This window comes from Ursus arctos, unplaced genomic scaffold (genome assembly GCF_023065955.2).
Source record: "Ursus arctos isolate Adak ecotype North America unplaced genomic scaffold, UrsArc2.0 scaffold_37, whole genome shotgun sequence".
Classification (NCBI taxonomy): Eukaryota; Metazoa; Chordata; class Mammalia; order Carnivora; family Ursidae; genus Ursus; species Ursus arctos.
In genome coordinates, this window is record NW_026623053.1 from 8,427,597 (window position 1) to 8,447,287 (window position 19,691).

The following is a 19,691-nucleotide window of genomic DNA, read 5'->3' on the forward strand; positions in this document are numbered from 1 at the left end:
GAATTTTTCAGTGATGTTTTGTGTATTAAACAAAGGTAGATGTAGCTTAAGCAGAGATACTTCAGCGTCCCGTTCTTCCTAGTGTCAAAATCATTGAAAGTTATCTTATTGGACCAGAGTTTATGAAAAATTCCTGAGTAAGGTAGATGGCCATTCTTACTAAGGCAGGTCCTCTTCATCATATGTACATACCCCTTTTCACTCTAGTACATTATGTTTTTCTAAAACATTACTTAGGTTATTCATTATTTGTTCAATTTTTTCTTCTCCCTTAAGGACAATGGTCTTGTATGACTCTTTACTGCTGTATCTCCAGTGCTTTGAAGTGTGCCTTATACACACAGTCAATATCCAACAAATAACTGCCAAATGAGCAAATGATAATGAATGCCGTACAAAAAGTAAAATACAGCCCCAAACTCACAGAAAACGGAAGCTATTCAAACTCTTAGGCAGCAAATAGAAGAAAGGGAGGGTTAGTAGAGCAAGAGATAGCATAGTTCTTTGAAATATATGTAAGAGGGAATTAATCCCTTGCATTCTTCCTCTCTTTGTCCCAAGTAGTAGAAAATTGGGCTTTCTGATCCTAGGTGGTAGCAGTGAGTATAGAAACTTTGGCTGCAGAAGCAGGGAGTGCCTAACTAGACACATTCAAGCAAAACAGATGACTACACAAATACTGAAGGAAGGTCTGTAGTAAATCCTGTTCAGAGAGGGGAACAGGCAAGCTCATATGTAAGTATAGAACCTAGGCATCACTACATATTTGAGAAAAATAACAGCTGAACAGTGTTACTACAAAATTTATGAATGAGCTGAACAGTAAACTGAACACAGCTTTAATTCACTTCTACCACGTACGATCTCATTTTATTAAAAAATATATAAAATACACACATATATGTATGAGGAAAAGTATGAAATAATATACTGGATACCAAACTTTAAAAGTAACTATCTCTGAACAGTATGATTTGGTTTAATTTTTTCTTATTTTACCCAACCACATTTTAAAATTTTCCTATAATATTCATGTGTTTTTGAGATTCATAATACATATCAATAAAACGACACTATTGTAAATAATTAAAACATACTGTTAGAAATATTTTATTCAATTTTATAGTTTGTAATTCATTTAGAAAAATAGGATTCAAGTTTAGACAATCTTTCAAAAAATCTTTTTCCATGTTTCATTTGTATTAAAATATTTTAATATCTAAAAAATTAAATATCTGGAGAAATTAAAAAAATTTTTAAATTATTTGTACATAAAAGTAGATGCCCATCTAAAACATACTAGCCTGAGTAATCAAATAATATTAATAAATAGTAATAAAAATCAATAAATAACATTATCAGATTAAAATACGTTGAAGTAGACAGAAAATAATGTTTACATTACAGTAACTACAGCCTTCTAAAAAATGCCAAGTTATTTATCATTTCTCAGAACACAAATCTCATTCTTAGAAATGAATTACCAATACCTGAATAAACTCTACTCTTTTGTTAAACATTTTTCCAGTTTAGGAATTTATGGTATTTTTGAATAAGTCTAGGTAATCTTTGAGGGCTTAAAATGAATTCAATAGGCCTTGGAAGTATAATCTGGATCTGGAGTTCATAAAGTGAAGTAAATTCAACATCAGTAAGATAGACTTGGGGAAGAAATTTCCTTTAAGAAATCCAAGAACTTTTCACGCTTAACCTAAGTAAGGCTCACTACATTGCTGGATTTAAATCATAGTCCCCTTCATCTCTCATGAGTCCTTTAGTCCCCACTGATAAAAAAAATCTTGACCCATTGCTGACCTTGAACCTGAATGGTCTCTGCAGATAGAAAGATAACTGTCCTTTACGGACTGTCAACATATCATATTTGGTATTAGATAGATATTAGATACCAAATAAAATAAAAATCTGGAATATGTTAATCAGTCAATAGTCACCTGAAATGTCCTGAATTTCATTTTTATACTAATCCAAAGATTGTTCATATAAAGGATTACTTGAATATCACTCATCATCAGGGAAATACAAATCAAAACCATAATGAGATACCACCTCACACCTGTCAGAATGGCTAAAATAACAACACAAGACAGGCAACTGGGTGACTCAGTCGGTTAAGTGTCCAACTCTTGATTTCCACTCAGGTCATGATCTCAGGGTTGTGAGATGGAGCCCCACATTGGACTGAGCACTGGGCGTGGGATTCTCACTCCTTCTCCCTCTGCCCTACATCACCCCTCTCCCTCTTTAGAAAAAAAAAAAATTAAAAACACAAGAAACAACAGGTCTTGGCAAGGATGTGGAGAAAGGGGAACCCTCTTGCACTGTTGGTGGGAATACAAACTAGTGCAGCCACTCTGGAAAACAGTCTGGAGGTTCCTCAAAAAGTTAAAGGTAGAACTACCCTACAGTCCAGCAATTGCACTACTAGGTATCTGCCCCAAGGATATAAAAATACAGAAGGGGTACATGCACCCCAATATTTATAGCAGCATTATCAACGATAGCCAAACTATGGAGAGACAACAACAGAGACAGCAAATGTCCACAAACTGATCAATGAATAAAGATGTGTATATAGACACAATGGAATATTATTCAGCCATCAAAAAGGATGAAATCTTGCCATTTGCAAGGGCGTGACAGAGCTAGAGTGTATTATGCTGAGTGAAATAAGTCAGTCAGAGAAAGTCAAATACCATATGATGTCCCTCATATGTGGCATTTAAGAAAGAAAACAGATGAACATATGGGAAGAGGGAAAAGAAAAAAAGGAGAAAGGGAAACAAACCATAAGAGCTCTTAATGAGAGAGAAAAAACTGAGGGTAGATGGAGGAAGGTGGGTGGGGGATGGGCTAGATGGGTTATGGGTATTAAGGAGGGCACTTGTTGTGATGAGCACTGGGTGTTGTAAGTGATGAATCACTGAATCCTACTCCAGAAACCAATATTGCACTGTATGTTAACAAAATTTAAATAAAAAACCCCAAAAAACAAAATTCTATATGCAAAAAAAAAAAAAAAAGATTACTTGATATGTTGCAAGAGATTATCTGTATATATCAGTGATTTGAGATGCCTTAGAGTTCCAAGTTAGTGTTGTGATGAATGTCCAAACTAGCAGCTCCCGATATCTTAACTGAAGGGCATCCTGGTTATTATGTGCTGAAGTAAATACCATTAGAGATGTGAAATCCCTTAAATATTGATTTATCATTAGTTACATCTGTTTTAATGTTATAATAAACAAAAGCTTAGCACAATTTCCAAACTTTAAGAAAGCTATTTTACGCTCAAATAAGGGGCATGCCTACTTAACTGGGATGACTGCAAAAGAATAACTCAAAGGAATATATATATATTTTATCAACTTGAAATAGATTAATGGCAAAACTAGGCTCTAAAAGGCATGTCTGATGATTTCTGTAAATCTTGTCAGAGTGGTTAACAGATCTGAATTGCTAACTGAAGCGTTTCCTGCTATGCGGCCTCTTGTTCATGTTAGGCTGCTACTTTTTATAGTATTGTGGGTAAAGACAGCCATCCTGGCTTGATTCAAATTTTTAAAGAGCATTTTTTATGAAGCCATCCAAAATAAATTTTGAAAGTAATAGTAAAATAACAGATGCTACAAAATCTTTGATTAACCACCATATTTCATTATTTTTATTGAATTTCATGAATTCTATCCCTTGGAAACATACATTTTTAAACAGCTTTGGTTCACCTCATATTAAAATCACACTATGTTCTTTGCTTTGTCAGGTCAAACTAATATTCTAAATAATCATGCAACATATTTAACAAGTATATGTTTACTTCTGTTTTTCCATTATACTACAGCCACATAGGCATCATGCTAACCTCTACACCAGAAGACCCAGAAACAAAACCAACACATAAATGTGTATTACCATAAATGCACAACCTTAACAATACCACACAAAATATGTGATGAAAATCCATTCCTTTGATGAAGAAATGAAGCTAGTGAAAGGAATAAAATTCTATGCAAAACAAGACCAAATAGCTGGGTGTTCATATTAATTTAGTAATAAGTTAATTAATAACTAATAGGGTACTGACTGGCAAGAAACAAGGTTATTGTTTGGTTTCTCTTACATAGATGAATATAGCATTCTTTCCTTCTTTCTAAAAATAATATTTTGCTTTTTTTATTGAACATAAAGTGAAATATTCTTAAGGACTTAGTATATATTTTCCTAAGTATTTACAAATTGTGTGTATGTTACAAAAATTTCTGTTGTTGAACCTTGGTGCTCATCGAACACAAGTAGGATACAGGATTGCTATATTCTTAGATCAAACCAGCAATTAGAGCCTTTCTAACCACAAATCTTTTCACATCATTGTGAATATTTATTTCCTGGATACAAGGAAACTTCTGAAAGATCCCAGTTAATAATATAAAATTATCTATGTATGCAAATAAAAAATGAAAAGTAAAGAGTAATAATAAAAGGAAAGTTAAAAATTACAGAAGCCAAAGACACATATTTTCTTTTAAAAAGCTCCCACATACGTGGCAGAAAGAAAACAGAAAATATTGGAGGAGAGGGTGAGTAGTATTTAAGAGAAAAATGAATTAAGGATAAAGTGAAAACATTTAAGTCAAGAGTCAGCATGAAGAAAAGTCTTCCACTGCTTTATCTGAACATGAACAAACTAATGGCAAAATGAATTTGTGGACAAAAAGTTTTCAAATACATTTGACTAAAAGTCTAATTTCTTGCTACTCAATTAAACATAAATTATAAGACTACAGGGGCACCTGGGTGGCTCAGTTGGTTAAGTGCCTTCTGCTCAGGTCATGATCCCAGGGTCCTGAGATGGAGCCCTGAATCGGGGCCCTGCTCACTGGGGAGCCTTGCTTCTCCCTCTAGCTCCCTCTGCTTGTGCTCACTCTCTCTTTCTCTGTCAAATAAATAAATAAAATCTTAAAAGAAGAGAAATCTTTAAAAAAATATATGACATTTTCATTAATAAGATTGTAAATCATTTCGACAAAATTACAGTTTAATTTTTTTTTTTTACTCCTTATTATTGATGTATAGTTGACATACAATGTTATATTAGTTTCAGGCACACAACGTAATGATTCAACAATCCATACATTACTCATTGTTCACCATGATAAGTGTATTTTTTAAATAAATGTAATTTTCAAACAGCATTTCACATTGATGTATAATTATAAATAGGACAAACCACACTGATTATCACTGGTTCAGTGATTCAATAAACAGATTACATAAGGAAATATTTTCAGAATAGAAAGTCTATAAGAAAACATCATACTATGTTGTACAGGTACTTTAAATTAACTTGCTAATGTCCTCTTTAAGAAAAAAGTCTCAAGAAACTAGCATCCTGCATGATATATGGCACATTTAAAATGTTCAACTAGTACTGTTAAATAAATCAAGGAGTAAAGAAAATTTCTCACTAGGATTTATTTTTATCTAACAGAATCTTTTCTTTTTTTCTTTTTTTTTTTAAGATTCTATTTATTTATTTGACAGAGAGAGAGAGAGAGCATAAGCAGGGAGACCGGCAGGCAGAGGGAGAGGGAGAAGCAGGCTCCTCAAGGAGCAGGACCCCAGGATCATGACCTGAGCCGAAGGCAGACGCTTAACCAACTGAGCCACCTAGGCGTCCCCAACAGAATGTTTTCTAATACCAAAAATTCTGAGCAACGTGCATAGCTAAGTTGCCCAGATGTACAGAAAGTATGCCAAACTCATATCCTTTATACTAAAAAAAAAAGTATTTTACATTATTTAATGAAGTCGTAGAAAATAAACAGGAAAAAGATACACATCTATTTGTATACTTTCTTAGCCACATAAAAATCAATCAATAAAACATAATACATCTATTCTGACTATATCTTCAAGTACATCTTATATTTTAATTCATTCATACTGAGTTTATAGATAGGGTATTAATGTATTTCAAGAAGAGTGTCCCAAATTATACCAATAGGTTTTTTTAAGTGTGTGTGGGAGAGGGAAAGGAGGAAAGGAAGAAGAGAAAGATTAAGATTTTGACTAACAGAAGCTTTCATAGTTTAGCAGTGTAGTAAATATCACTAAACAGAATTGTTTATTGCCTTTCTGTACATTTAACTCAATAATGCACATCATGAATTCTTGGGGGGAAATATAGTGCTAGCATTTCTCAAACTTACTTGACCAAAGAACACCTTTTCATGGAGGATTTCATTCTGTTCCAACTGCTATTCCACAGACTATATTCTTGGCTATATAACGAAAGTCATTTAAAAAAGAATACACTAGGGGCGCCTGGGTGGTTCACTGGGGTAAGCATCCAACACTTGATTTCAGCTCAGGTCATGATCTCAGGGTCGTGAGATCAAGCCCCATGTCAGGGAGCCTGCTTAAGATTCAATGTCTCTCTCTCTTTCAAAAAAAAAAAAAATACACTGAACTTTAAATCTGAATATATACTTTACTTCATATCATTGGGAAACTACTTATTCCAAAATTCCACAAAATATTTGTTAAGACTTAAGGTCAAGTTTATGAGCTAATAAGAAAAGTTGGTTCTATTATTTGGATTATTTAGGAATGCTTTTCCTACTTTTTCATAGAAGTACTTCTAACTATAAAGGAGCAAAAAGCAAAAATTGGGATACTGGGGGAGAAAGTGATTTTGAGGAAAAACAGTCTAAAGCAGAGGTCAGGAGACTGTAGCCTGCAGGCCAAATTCAGCTCGCTGCCTGTTTTTTTGAATAAAAATTAGCTGAGACAGAATAACATTCATTTCTAGTTACCTTTAACAGTTGTAATGTGATATTAAAATAACTGATTTTCTATTGGTTCTGGTATTGGAGATACCACTAATAATACTGTGGCTTGTGGCCTAAATTTGTAATTGACAGAAATCCTAAATTTCAGATAGAGGTCAATGAAAATAAAGATGCATTTTTTTACAGACTAGGTTAAAAACCTTTGTTTTAGAAGGTTGTGGAAAGGTAAATGACACTTTAACTAGGATATCAAAACAGTAAGAAAAATGTAAAGCTACAAAAAAACATGCCCAACTTTTAAAAATAAACTAAAAACTAAAATGAAAAAAATGAAAACTGAGATTTAAAACTGAATGATATTTTGCACAAAATTTATGAGATGATGCATAGCCATTAGTTCAAGCTCTAAGATTTCTCACTCTGCCATATTCCTTAAATTTAAATAAAGCTAACATTTTGTGTGCAAGAATTAACTGATTATTCCGATTGTAAATGACTAATTTGTGTTCAGAAATCATAGAAAATTTTCATGAGGCAATGCAAATTTTGCTTGCCACCATATCTCATTCACCATAACTGCTATCAGATGAGCAAAATAAATATAGGCAATTAGTATACCTTGGCATATAAGCATTATCAATGTTTATGCACAGGAAAAACTACACAGATAATGACATTTTTGAAAGTGAAAATAAACAGCATATATTAAGAAATTAAATTATTAAATTCCCACTGTTTTAAATTATGCAATATTAATTACATAAAATGATACTACAGTCAAACTTCATCATACTGCTAAACTAAATGTATTAGAAGCTTTAAAGATTACAAAGAGCTATAGTATGCACACAATATGACATAATAATAAATATATTTATCCAATAGCAAAGTTCTTAAAATTGTGGTTTTACTTTCTCTAGATATGTCATGATTTACGAAGCAGAATAAAATGTGTGTGTAGTTCTCATCAGCAGATTTTATTTGAAGAGGCATCAAACACACTATTTACTTCCAATTTACAAACTATACGATGATAATTGAAATTTTAAACACAAAATAGTTTATACTTTCTCCTTCCAGGATGATTTTACCTACAACTAATTTTCAAGTGCATAAAAAAACTTTTCAAATGTCTAATATTTAATGTAATGTCCACCAGTCAATAAGGTCTATTGCTTTCAACATCCAGAAAAGTATATACAAAGTCTAAACATTACAGATTGTTCTAAACTTTCCATCTGTAAAACCAAAAAAGGACACTGGGAACTTTATATAATGTTCTGTTGCACTTTGCCTTCTGTATTTTAACAATTAACAGAAACTGATTCTATATGCCCTTACAACAGTGATTTAGCATTTAGTAAGAAGGACATTTTATTTTTACATTTTAAAACATAATAGATTCAAATTACTTCTGGTGAAGTCTAATGAAAGATGTTCAATTTAAAAATTTTACTTAAGGAATTTGTTAGAAAACTAACACAAAACAAGTAATTTTCTAAAAATAAGATAGAAGGTCTCAAATGCTACCATTGGCATTAAATTTAATTTTTTGAAACAAAGCAGGAACACACTTGATTAACCACTTGGCAAAAGTTTAAAAAATTATTAACATATTAAAATAAGGAATCTGATTTTTAAAAATCATCTGGAAGCACGCATGAGAAAACCTGTTGTCATGGAAACAGCCAGTGTAAATGGCAATAAATCCAGAAGAAAATGTCAGTGCTTCTGAACAATGAATGAACACAAAACGTGGCTTGTGAAATAAAACACCAACAATGGAAGAAAAGTACACTGTTAATTAAAATATTTTAAAATTTTCATGTCCCTTCTATGTTACTTGTTAATAAGAAGTCAGGTAAAAATACTGATACTCGTACTGAAACAAATGAAAAGTATTCTCAAACATTAATTGGGGAACTGGAAATGACACTATTATTACAAGAAACTACAAATTCATCAGTTCTCGTGCTTGATAAGTTCAAATCTGAAACAATTAGACCATTCATAATATGTCAATATATAAATTACACTTAAGTTATACTTGATATAGACACAACAGATAACATTTGCCACTAGTGAATCTTTTGGAAAAGCTAATGCCATTATTAAAATAGGATAATATAATATTATTGCGTTGCTTTAAGCCAAAATATTTTAATTTTTATTAATGTAATATTCAATACAGAATTAAAATATTTAAAAGATAGCTCTAAATTAATGTCAATCATTTATTTTTAAAATTCTAAGCAAAATGGCTTTAAGCTGAAAAATTCATGGAATCAGAATCAGTTAAACATTAAACACCTAAACGAATTATATTATATCATACAGCTAAAAGTTTATGTCATCAATTTATACATAGGCAACAACATATAGATATGACTCACATTATCTGAATTCTGTCAATATTAAATAAATACAAGTTTTATATATCAACTCTATTAAACAGTTTTTCATGCATGATATCCATGAGGGAAAAGCGGCATACATGTTCACAGTTATGATGTACATGTACTCTCACAAATTAATATTTTCTATAATTACAACAAAATATTTAGGTTAAATAAAAGAATATAATTTCTAACAGACAAGCAATGACTTATTAATATAATACTAAAGAGTTAAAATGCTTAAAATTATGACATTATATATTTATAAATAGATAATATTTAAGATTCATTCTTTCAATCTGAATAAAGAAATATGTGTGTTCTCGTGACAGCTGACATAAGTAGTACCTTGCCTTTTTCTCTCAAAAGAGATCAAATCATGAGCACTGGGTGACGGACTGGATCGCTGAATCATGGTATCATACACGTGAAACTAATATAACCCTGTATGTTAACTAACAGGAATTTAAATTAAAACTTAAAAAAAAGTATCAAATCAAAATCAAAGTTTCCATGTTACTACTCCTTCTACTTATATCTAATAACTTCCCCCTTTATCTTTACCATCTACTTAACTCTTCTTTCCAATGTCTCTACAAACTTTTATTTATTTAAAAGATTTACTCATTTATTTATTTAAAAGATTTATTTATTCTAGAGAGAGAGAGTGTGCGCACATGCCAACACGCAGTGGGGAGGGGCAGAGGTAGAGGGAGAGAAAAACTCAAGCAAACACTGCGCTGAGCACAGAGCCAGATGTCTGCCTGATCTCACCAACCAGGTATCAGGACCTGAGCCAAAAACGAGACAGGTGTTTTATGGACTGGGCCACTCAGGTGCCCCCCACCTCTTAAAGATTCATTTACAAACTTCTAAATAGCACTCCTCATATAGCCATGAAGAGTAAAAATGGACAATATTTGTTACCTTCAAGCTACAAAAACAATCTCAAGAGAAATTCTCATTTTATTCCTCATGTCGGTGTTAGGTATTTTGAAAACTGGCTGGTTCACAGGGCCTCTTGTTAGGGTTCCGGTTCACAGACTATGTATGATGTGTTACTGGAACTGTGTATTGTAAGGTCTGAGCTTGTATTTATTTAAAGGAAAAATTGTCCAAGTCTAAAAGTTGCTAAAATCAAGTGGTACTCAAGAGATTTCCTGAAACACTGACTATAGAATTTCCTTATTATATGTGCATTCCTCAAAGTTGATAATAATTGCACTTTATCTACTTTCTCTCCTATATTTGTTAGATGAAGTCAGTTGCTAAGCAAATTCAATTATCTATAATTTACTCATCAAATCTGTAAACAGAAATTCTAAGTTGTTATCTAACAAATGATTGGGCTCAAAGATTAGGCATGAAAACTTTTATGTTACTAATCTATATAGTTGTCAGTATGTATTTATACTTCGATCATAGTTATTTTACATTTTTATAATAGTATGAGATCATGAACATGCATCCTCTTTCTATTAAAAACATGATAAAGACTGAATGACAAAAGAAAAACAAGTGTTGGTTAAATGATTTACTTTCCCATAACAATTATTGCAATGCTTTATCTGTAAAGAAAAACGGATCATGGCTGTTTCTTGGAACACTTTACAAAGTCTGTACATTTCTCTTCTCACATTTATAAATGTCTACAAATTATATTACTTGCTATTTTAACACTTAGTGAGATATGTATATATGTGTACATAAAGTGAAAAGCCATCAGTGTACATCTTAGATTTTCAAAAACGTATCCACATAACCAGCATCCGGATCAGGAAATAGACATTAAAAGTTGTCCCACTGCACCCTGTTCCAGCACTATCTGCTCTCTCCAAAACTAACAACTGACTATGTCTGACTGCCATTGTCAGAGAGTAGTTCTGTTTGATTTTGAGCTACATATAAATGGAATTATATAGCATTAACTCTTTAATGCCTGGTTAGTTTGTTTCAATATTGCATTTGTAAGATTGTCACATTACATTTGTAGTTAACTCATTCTTATTGCTGTTATGTATCCCACTGTGTGAGTTTAACAGAATATATTTTTACACATGTTGATGAGCATTTAAGTATTTAGTTTCTAGTTCAGGGCTATTGTTAATAGTGTTATTGTGAATATTTTTGTATATTTTTTGGTGAATATAGGTACACATTTCTGTTGGTATGTTGTAGGAATGGAATTGCTAGGTCATATGATAAGTGTATGTTCAGCTTTATGAGATACTCTCAAATGATCTCTTATCAGTTTATGACACTTATAGTTAATCACTATGCTTGCTTACACATAGTATTGTCAATCTTTTGCACTTTAGTCATTCTGGTGGATGTACAGTGGTATCATAACTAATGGATTTGTCCTCTTTTAAGGAGTTTATTGACCATTAGGATATTCTCTTTTGTGAAATTCCTATTCAATTGTTTGTCCCATTTTTTACTTATGTTATAGCTTTTTCTTTGTGATTTGAAAGCATTTTATGCATACTCTAAATATAAGTCCTCATCAGATCAGATATATGTATTGTAAATATATGTCCTACTTTTTTGGCTTGTCTGTTTATTATATCTATTAATGAACAGAAATTCTTAATTTTGGTAATGGTCCAAAAAATCATTTTCTCCTTCATGGTTAGAGCTTATGTACTACTTTAGAAACATTTACCTACTTTAAGGTCATAAAGATGTTCTTTGTTTTTTCCCAACACCCTTATTTTCTTATCATTGACATTTATATTAGCAATCTATTTGTAATTGATTTTTGACAATAGTGTGAGGTGGGAGCCAACATATATATTTTTCCCATTTGGTTACTCAATTAACCTAGACTGTATTTTCACAACTATACTACAGGGTCACCTTAGTCACAAATGAACTAACTGTATAGTTGGAGTTTGTACTTGGTCTCTTTATTGAACAGATTTTTCTATTCTATTGGGCTACATCTATCCCCTGCAGCAATACCACACCATCTCAATGGATCTGGGTATCTGGCAATGTAAGTCATTTAACTGTGTCTGTCTTTATTATGTTCTGAAAAAATGAAGCCCACATCATTTTCCTGGTCAGATTCCTTGCCTATATAGAATAAAACCCAAACTCTTTACTAGGGCTTAGAACGCCATTCATGTTCTGACCACTGCCTACTTCTCTGATTTTATATCTTGTGTATATCTTAACCTCCCTTCCACCTCTCCTCCACCATTTGCTCTGTATGCTGCAGCTTCACTGGCCATCTTGCAAACCCTAGCTGTTTTTGCTAGAATGCTCTTTCCCCAAACACCATCATCTTTGTATGGCTTATTTCTTCACAAATACCAGTCCCAAAACAGAAATTTGCTATCCAGTTTACCTACAGAGCTTCCTTCTCTTACTCAAATAATGTTAGTAATTTAGTTATTTATTGGTATTCTTGGCCACTAGAATCTAAGTTTCATAGAAGCAGGGATTTTCACAGGTCCTGTTTTTTTTTTTTTAAGATTTTATTTACTTATTTTTGAGAGAGAGAGAGAGTGAACAAGCATGAGGAGGAGGCAGAGGGAGAAGCAGACTCCCCCACTGAGCAGGGAGCCCGATGCGGGACTCAATCCTAGGACCCTGGGATCATGACCTGAGCCGAAGGCAGATGCTTAAAAGACTGAGCCACCCACCCAGGTGCCCTACAGGTCCTGTTTTATTCCTTCATTTCAAGCACCTCGGTAAGTAAGCGCTCATTAAATATTTCTTTAATGTAAGTATTAATTAATACAGGTTGTATACTATGGTTGAAAGAAAACAAAATTATAAGCTGAAAAAACTAAATGGAATATGTACCTCAGAATGCTGATTAAGATAATTTAACAATTGTAATTAATTTTCTTATAAATACCAAATTTAGTGTTTGTCCTTTTCCAGCTAAAATTGAAAGGTTACTTTTACCATTAATAATATATGTCTGAAAAAATGTACTCATAAATAGGTTATATATACCATGTTGTATAGTTGTATGTAAATCACTATTCCATTTCAACAGGTATATCCTTTGAACTCAAATAAGTTTACAAACTATTATCAGTTTCTTCTTCTTCAATTTCAGAATAAAGATACTATGCATTTTTTTTTTAATTCTCAGAAAATATCTGTTGAAACAAATATGCAAAATCTGGGCTGGAAACAGGATTGGAAAAACATCAACTATTCTGATGAAATGCGATTATAACTGAGACTATACAGTTAAATGCACTCCCAAGTTTTAATCGCTATCATAAACATGGCATAAATCCAATACTGTATTTATGTTAAATAACTTATTTCAAAGTAATAAAGCATATTATTTTGTAATGAAATATTCTTTTTTTTTAAGATTTTTATTTATTTATGTGACAGAGAGACAGCCAGCGAGAGAGGGAACACAAGCAGGGGGAGTGGGAGAGGAAGAAGCAGGCTCCTAGCCGAGGAGCCCGATGTGGGACTCGATCCCGGAACGCCGGGATCACGCCCTGAGCCGAAGGCAGACACTTAACGACTGCGCTACCCAGGCGCCCCTAAATGTAATGAAATATTCTTAAGCATGCTTACTCCAAGTGAAGTAATATTTTACATAAAGATATTTTACTTCTAATAAAAATTTTCATTAGTGGGTCACCTCAGTTGTAGTGAACAGAGTAAGAATTTAAAAAAACTCTATACTACTTATTTAACTAAATGTGGACACTTACAAAATCTTAATAGTATTACCATAAATAAAATTTTAATTTTCCCAAATAACAAATATCATAAATAACAAACATTAAAAATAATTAATGGGGAAAAGCTGGAAGCCTTTCCCTTAAGATCAGGAACACGACAAGGATGCCCACTCTCGCCACTATTATTCAACATAGTACTAGAAGTCCTTGCAACAGCAATCAGACAACAAAAAGGGATAAAAGGTATCCAAATCGGCAAAGAAGTCACAATGTCTCTCTTCGCAGATGACATGATACTCTATATGGAAAACCCAAAAGAATCCACTCACAAACTATTAGAAGTTATAGAGCAATTCAGTAATGTGGCAGGATACAAAATCAATGCTCAGAAATCAGTTGCATTTCTATACACGAACAATGAGACTGAAGAAAGAGAAATTAGGGAATCCATCCCATTTACAATAGCATCAAAAACCATGCGTTACCTTGGAATTAACTTAACCAGAGACGTAAAGGACCTATATTCTAGAAATTATAAATCACTCTTGAAAGACATTGAGGAAGACATAAAAAGATGGAAAAATATTCCATGCTCATGGATCGGAAGAATTAACATAGTTAAAATGTCCACGCTACCTAGAGCAATCTACACTTTCAATGCTATCCCAATCAAAATACCGAGGACATTTTTCAAAGAACTGGAGCAAATAGTCCTTAAATTTGTATGGAAACAGAAAAGACCCCAAATCTCCAAGGAACTGTTGAAAAGGAAAAACAAAGCTGGGGGCATCACAATGCTGGATTTCGAGCTGTACTACAAAGCTGTGATCACAAAGACAGCATGGTACTGGCACAAAAACAGACACATAGACCAATGGAACAGAATAGAGAACCCAGAAATGGATCCTCGGCTCTTTGGGCAACTAATCTTTGATAAAGCAGGAAAAAACATCCAGTGGAAAAAAGACAGTCTCTTCAATAAATGGTGCTGGGAAAATTGGACAGCTACATGCAAAAGAATGAAACTTGACCAATCTCTTACACCATACACAAAAATAAACTCCAAATGGATGAAAGACCTCGATGTGAGACAGGAATCCATCAAAATTCTAGAGGAGAACATAGGCAGCAACCTCTACGACATTGGCCAAAGCAACCTTTTTCATGACACATCTCCAAAGGCAAGAGAAACAAAAGATAAAATGAACTTGTGGGACTTCATCAAGACAAAAAGCTTCTGCACAGTCAAGGAAACAGTCAGAAAAACTAAGAGGCAGCCCACGGAATGGGAGAATATATTTGCAAATGATACTACAGATAAAAGACTGGTATCCAAGATCTACAAAGAACTTCTCAAACTCAATACACGAGAAACAAATAAACGAATCAAAAAATGGGCAGAAGATATGAACAGACACTTTTCCAATGAAGACATACAAATGGCTAACAGACACATGAAAAAATGTTCAAAATCATTAGCCATCAGGGAAATTCAAATCAAAACCACACTGAGATACCACCTTACGCCAGTTAGAATGGCAAAAATAGACAAGGCAAGAAACAACAATTGTTGGAGAGGATGTGGAGAAAGGGGATCCCTCCTACATTGTTGGTGGGAATGCAAGTTGGTACAGCCACTCTGGAAAACAGTGTGGAGGTCCCTTAAAAAGTTAAAAATTGAGCTACCCTATGACCCAGCCATTGCACTACTGGGTGTTTACCCCAAAGATACAGATGTAGTGAAGAGAAGGGCCATATGCACCCCAATGTTCATAGCAGCATTGTCCACAATAGCTAAATCGTGGAAGGAGCCGAGATGCCCTTCAACAGATGACTGGATTAAGAAGTTGTGGTCCATATATACAATGGAATATTACTCAGCTATCAGAGGGAACGAGTTCTCAACATTTGCTGCAACATGGACGGCACTGGAGGAGATAATGCTAAGTGAAATAAGTCAAGCAGAGAAAGACAATTATCATATGATTTCTCTCATTTATGGAACCTAAGAACTAGGATGATCGGTAGGGGAAGAAAGGGATAAAGAAAGGGGGGGTAATCAGAAGGGGGAATGAAACATGACTCTGGGAAACAAACTGAGGGCCTCAGAGGGGAGGGGGGTGGGGGAATGGGATAGACTGGTGATGGGTAGTAAGGAAGGCACGTATTGCATGGTGCACTGGGTGTTATACGCAACTAATGAATCATCGAACTTTACATCGGAAAGCGGGGATGTACTGTATGGTGACTAACATAATATAATAAAAAATAATTTAAAAAAATCATTAATGATGTTTTGCAAAATAATTGGTGATTTCTTTAAATATTTATCTGATAAAAATTAACTGAGTTTTTCTTTGCAATTTCAAATTCCAACTACAAAATATAGTCTAAAAGTTCTAAAACATAGATACCTAAATCCAAATCCACAAGTATCAGCTGAAAATAAAGTTTAAAAATAAGTGAGTCAGGAAGAAACCATACTTCTCCAAAAATAACTTTCCATAAGTAGTAATTAGACAAGAAATATAATGTATAATCTACAGAAAAAAATACCTATAAAGCTGCACTGTTATCTTAGATGGAAAGACTAAATTCATTCCCAATTACATTAAACTTAGAAATTAAAAATTCCTACTAGAGTTGATCTTGGAAATTGAAAAGGTGATTTTAATGCTCGTTAAGAAACACGGCATCATTTCATACTTTCTGAAAAAGGACACACATGAGAGTATACATTATCCTGTCAAGTCTAAATCCATAATAATTAGAATATTTTGGTATTTATCTACTACCATCACACCAACATAAATGGGTTAGAAGAAAAAAGGCCTGAAACATACTCTGGAAAATAAATTATGTATATGATAAGGTGTTATAAACAAATGGAACTCAGATTATTCCTGTAAAAATGAAACTGGAAAAGCTATTTGAGAAAGAAAAAAAAAAGTGGATTTGCAACTTATACCACAGAACACCTTACATAACAGGTATATTCAAGAGTTAAAGGTCTACCTTTTCAGAAAGTTATTTGACAATACAAGTTAGGAGCTTTAAGTTTTCATATTATTTGGCTCTCTAATCCCTCTTATGGGAATTTCTACAAAGAAATATTCAGAAATGCAAATATTTATGGGGAAGGAGTTCATAAACAATGTAACAAAATATTCTGAACAACTTCAATTTTCAACAATAAATCAATAGTTGAAAAATTATGTTAGGTAGAATATGCAGCTTATGATATGTGAATAAAAAAATAATTTCCTTTGAGAATCACAATTATTTACAGAGAAAAGGATAAAAAGATAAAGTTTCTGACATGGAAGAAAACAGTTAAAACTTCACCAGTATTTGTGTTGGGATTACAGGACATTTTTGTTTTCCTTTCTATAGTCTTCTGTTGTCCAAATTGTGTATAAATAAGTACACTTACAAACAACCATAATAATTATGGTAAAAGCATTTTAAAATAAAGGAATTGCCATTATTCTTATAAATTAGATAGCAAATGTCAGCTTATTTTACACAGCCTTCTTTCATTAATAACTACCTGCTTTGACCACTTTCATGACATAATAAATTATCTGAAATTTCACTGTATTTCTTGGTTTAGAGTAAACATATTGGTATAAAAGATTAAATCTCATCTTTTTAATTATATTTGGAAATTAGGAACTACTGCTAAGATTTCTCATTTGTAAAATGTGAATACTAGATTTCATATTTTTTCATATTCATTTGAAATCTAACATTCTATATTTCTACAGGGTTGTCTACGGAAAGAAATAGGTATGTTCAATACTGAAATAATTACTACAAAAATTTTGTAATAAATTAACGCACAAGGAAATATTTTCTCCCTTTCAGATATTTGTTTTTAAACTAAATAATTTTCTCATCTTTTCATGTAAAATATTATAATACTATATTTAGAACATATTATAGGTCATCCAACATAACTATATAATGTAGAATTTAAAAAAGCAGAAGATATTGTCAATGCCCAAGCAATCAGATAAGAATTTTTAAGTTAGATTTACACATGAACCAATCATATTACAATCTGTGAACCTTCTGAAGGATCAGAAGAGACAGCATGAATTAAAACAGATGTAAGTACAGAGAGCAAGTGAAGATAAACAGTGAGAAGATCTTCGAGGTAATAGCAAATGATATGCATTAGAGAATAAACAGAACAGATTAAGGACAGGTAGAACAGGACCAGTTTATAAGGGGCTCTGAAGTTCAGACAAAGGATTTTGGATTTGATGTATGAGTTTGGAGATGAATGATGCCATTAAAGTTTGTTCTAGAAAAATCAGGCTGTTAACATGTATGAAAAAAAAAAAAAAAAAAAGAAGGAAAAACAAGGCCAAATAACTAAAGAAGGATGAAGAGTCATAACAACTCCTAAAATGATGGACTAAAATATGTCTTCCTTATAGGTACTGAATTGTTTCTCTATTGATGGTAACAGATTTGCATGATTCAGTTTCTCTCCCCCTGGATTCCTAGAGAATAATGAGATGTATTGGTAAAACCACAGCCAGTATTAGAGAATCATCTTATGGCTAAGAAAAACAAAAGCTATAGGACCTTGAGAGGAACAAATAATTACCTGGAAAACAACACAGGAAAACATATTTTCTAAAACAAGTAACAGAAGGGGAAATGTTTTTCTTAATTTACATCCCCATCAGCATGATCTTGGGAAGAAAAAAAATTATGGTAAACTTCATGAATTAATGAATGGGTTAAATTTCTCTTGATATGCATATGCAGTCAATTCTCACTATTTGTTGTAGTTATTATCCCCACAGTCACCACAAACATTAAAGTAGGGAACAATGAACTAGAACTCTTCAGGTAAATACAGGCTTAGGTTTCTGAGAGCCTCTGGTCACAATTAACCTTCAATACATAACTGTGTTTTATCAGTGTTTCTGCTTAGGAAACCATATTTAGTATATATTGTTGATTCATAAACATTGAAGTTGGAGCCAATGGCCCTGTAAGTCATGCCTGAATAAAGATTACCCATCACACGTATTTTTTCTGCAAAGTACATCACAGTCCTCCTGCACTGAGAAACAGTAGACAGCTTAGACAGAACTCAGCACCATGCCTGAGGCCATTTTAAACAGTGTAATCACCAGCAAAAAGCACAAAATTGTGAAAGACGTAGCACTGAACTGCGAAAAGTACACTTGTTTAGAATATGAGAGCTGAAACAAGAGGGCAAAGTGTTGCCTTGTTTGATGTAAGCTGTGAATGTGTGCGCCAGGTGACCTAAATTTTTCAGCACTCCACGCAAGTCTGCAAATGATACTGAAAGACTTGGTATTAATACTGAGTTTACAAATAAATTTAACAAATTTGCAAATATGGAATCCATGAATAAAGAGCATTAACTGTGTTAATGGAATGAGACTTGTATGACTTGAACCTAATTCCTATTCTTTAAATAATTAATTAACCAGGAACAAGAAACAAATTTTCTCATCCAAAAAACAGAAAAGTCTTCCAAATTTATCTCTAGACCCTTCCAGCTCAACACTGTACAACTCTTTGATGTAAAACTCAATTACTTAATGAAATTTTCAAACATGCTCTGACAATGGTAAGGTTAGAGCTCTCTGATATAGACCCTTAAAGTCTAACATTAGATTTGGTAAATTTTATGCATATCCAAAAATAAACAAACTGAAGAAAGACTGATCCCAAAGTAGTTCTGAGAAAAGCAGTTAAAAATACTAATTTTCCTAAGAATAGGATTTGAAATTCAATGTCTATTTGAGATAGTTCAGTATTTCAGGTCA

At 32.8% G+C, this 19,691-nt stretch overlaps 1 protein-coding gene across 9 annotated transcripts in view; it reads right to left on the bottom strand.

The window, feature by feature from the left end:
• The window catches only part of NOVA1 (NOVA alternative splicing regulator 1), a 151,871-nt gene that overhangs the window by 58,725 nt on the left and 73,455 nt on the right, over positions 1-19,691 (bottom strand). Inside the window, exon 1 of one of the 9 annotated variants that reach the window (XM_057306363.1) lies at positions 4,809-5,182. The exons of the other annotated variants lie outside the window; for them this stretch is intronic. The gene's annotated coding sequence lies outside the window, so the exon portion shown is untranslated. Of the gene's footprint in view, positions 1-4,808; positions 5,183-19,691 lie in introns of those variants that run through there. 9 annotated transcript variants of the gene reach the window in all.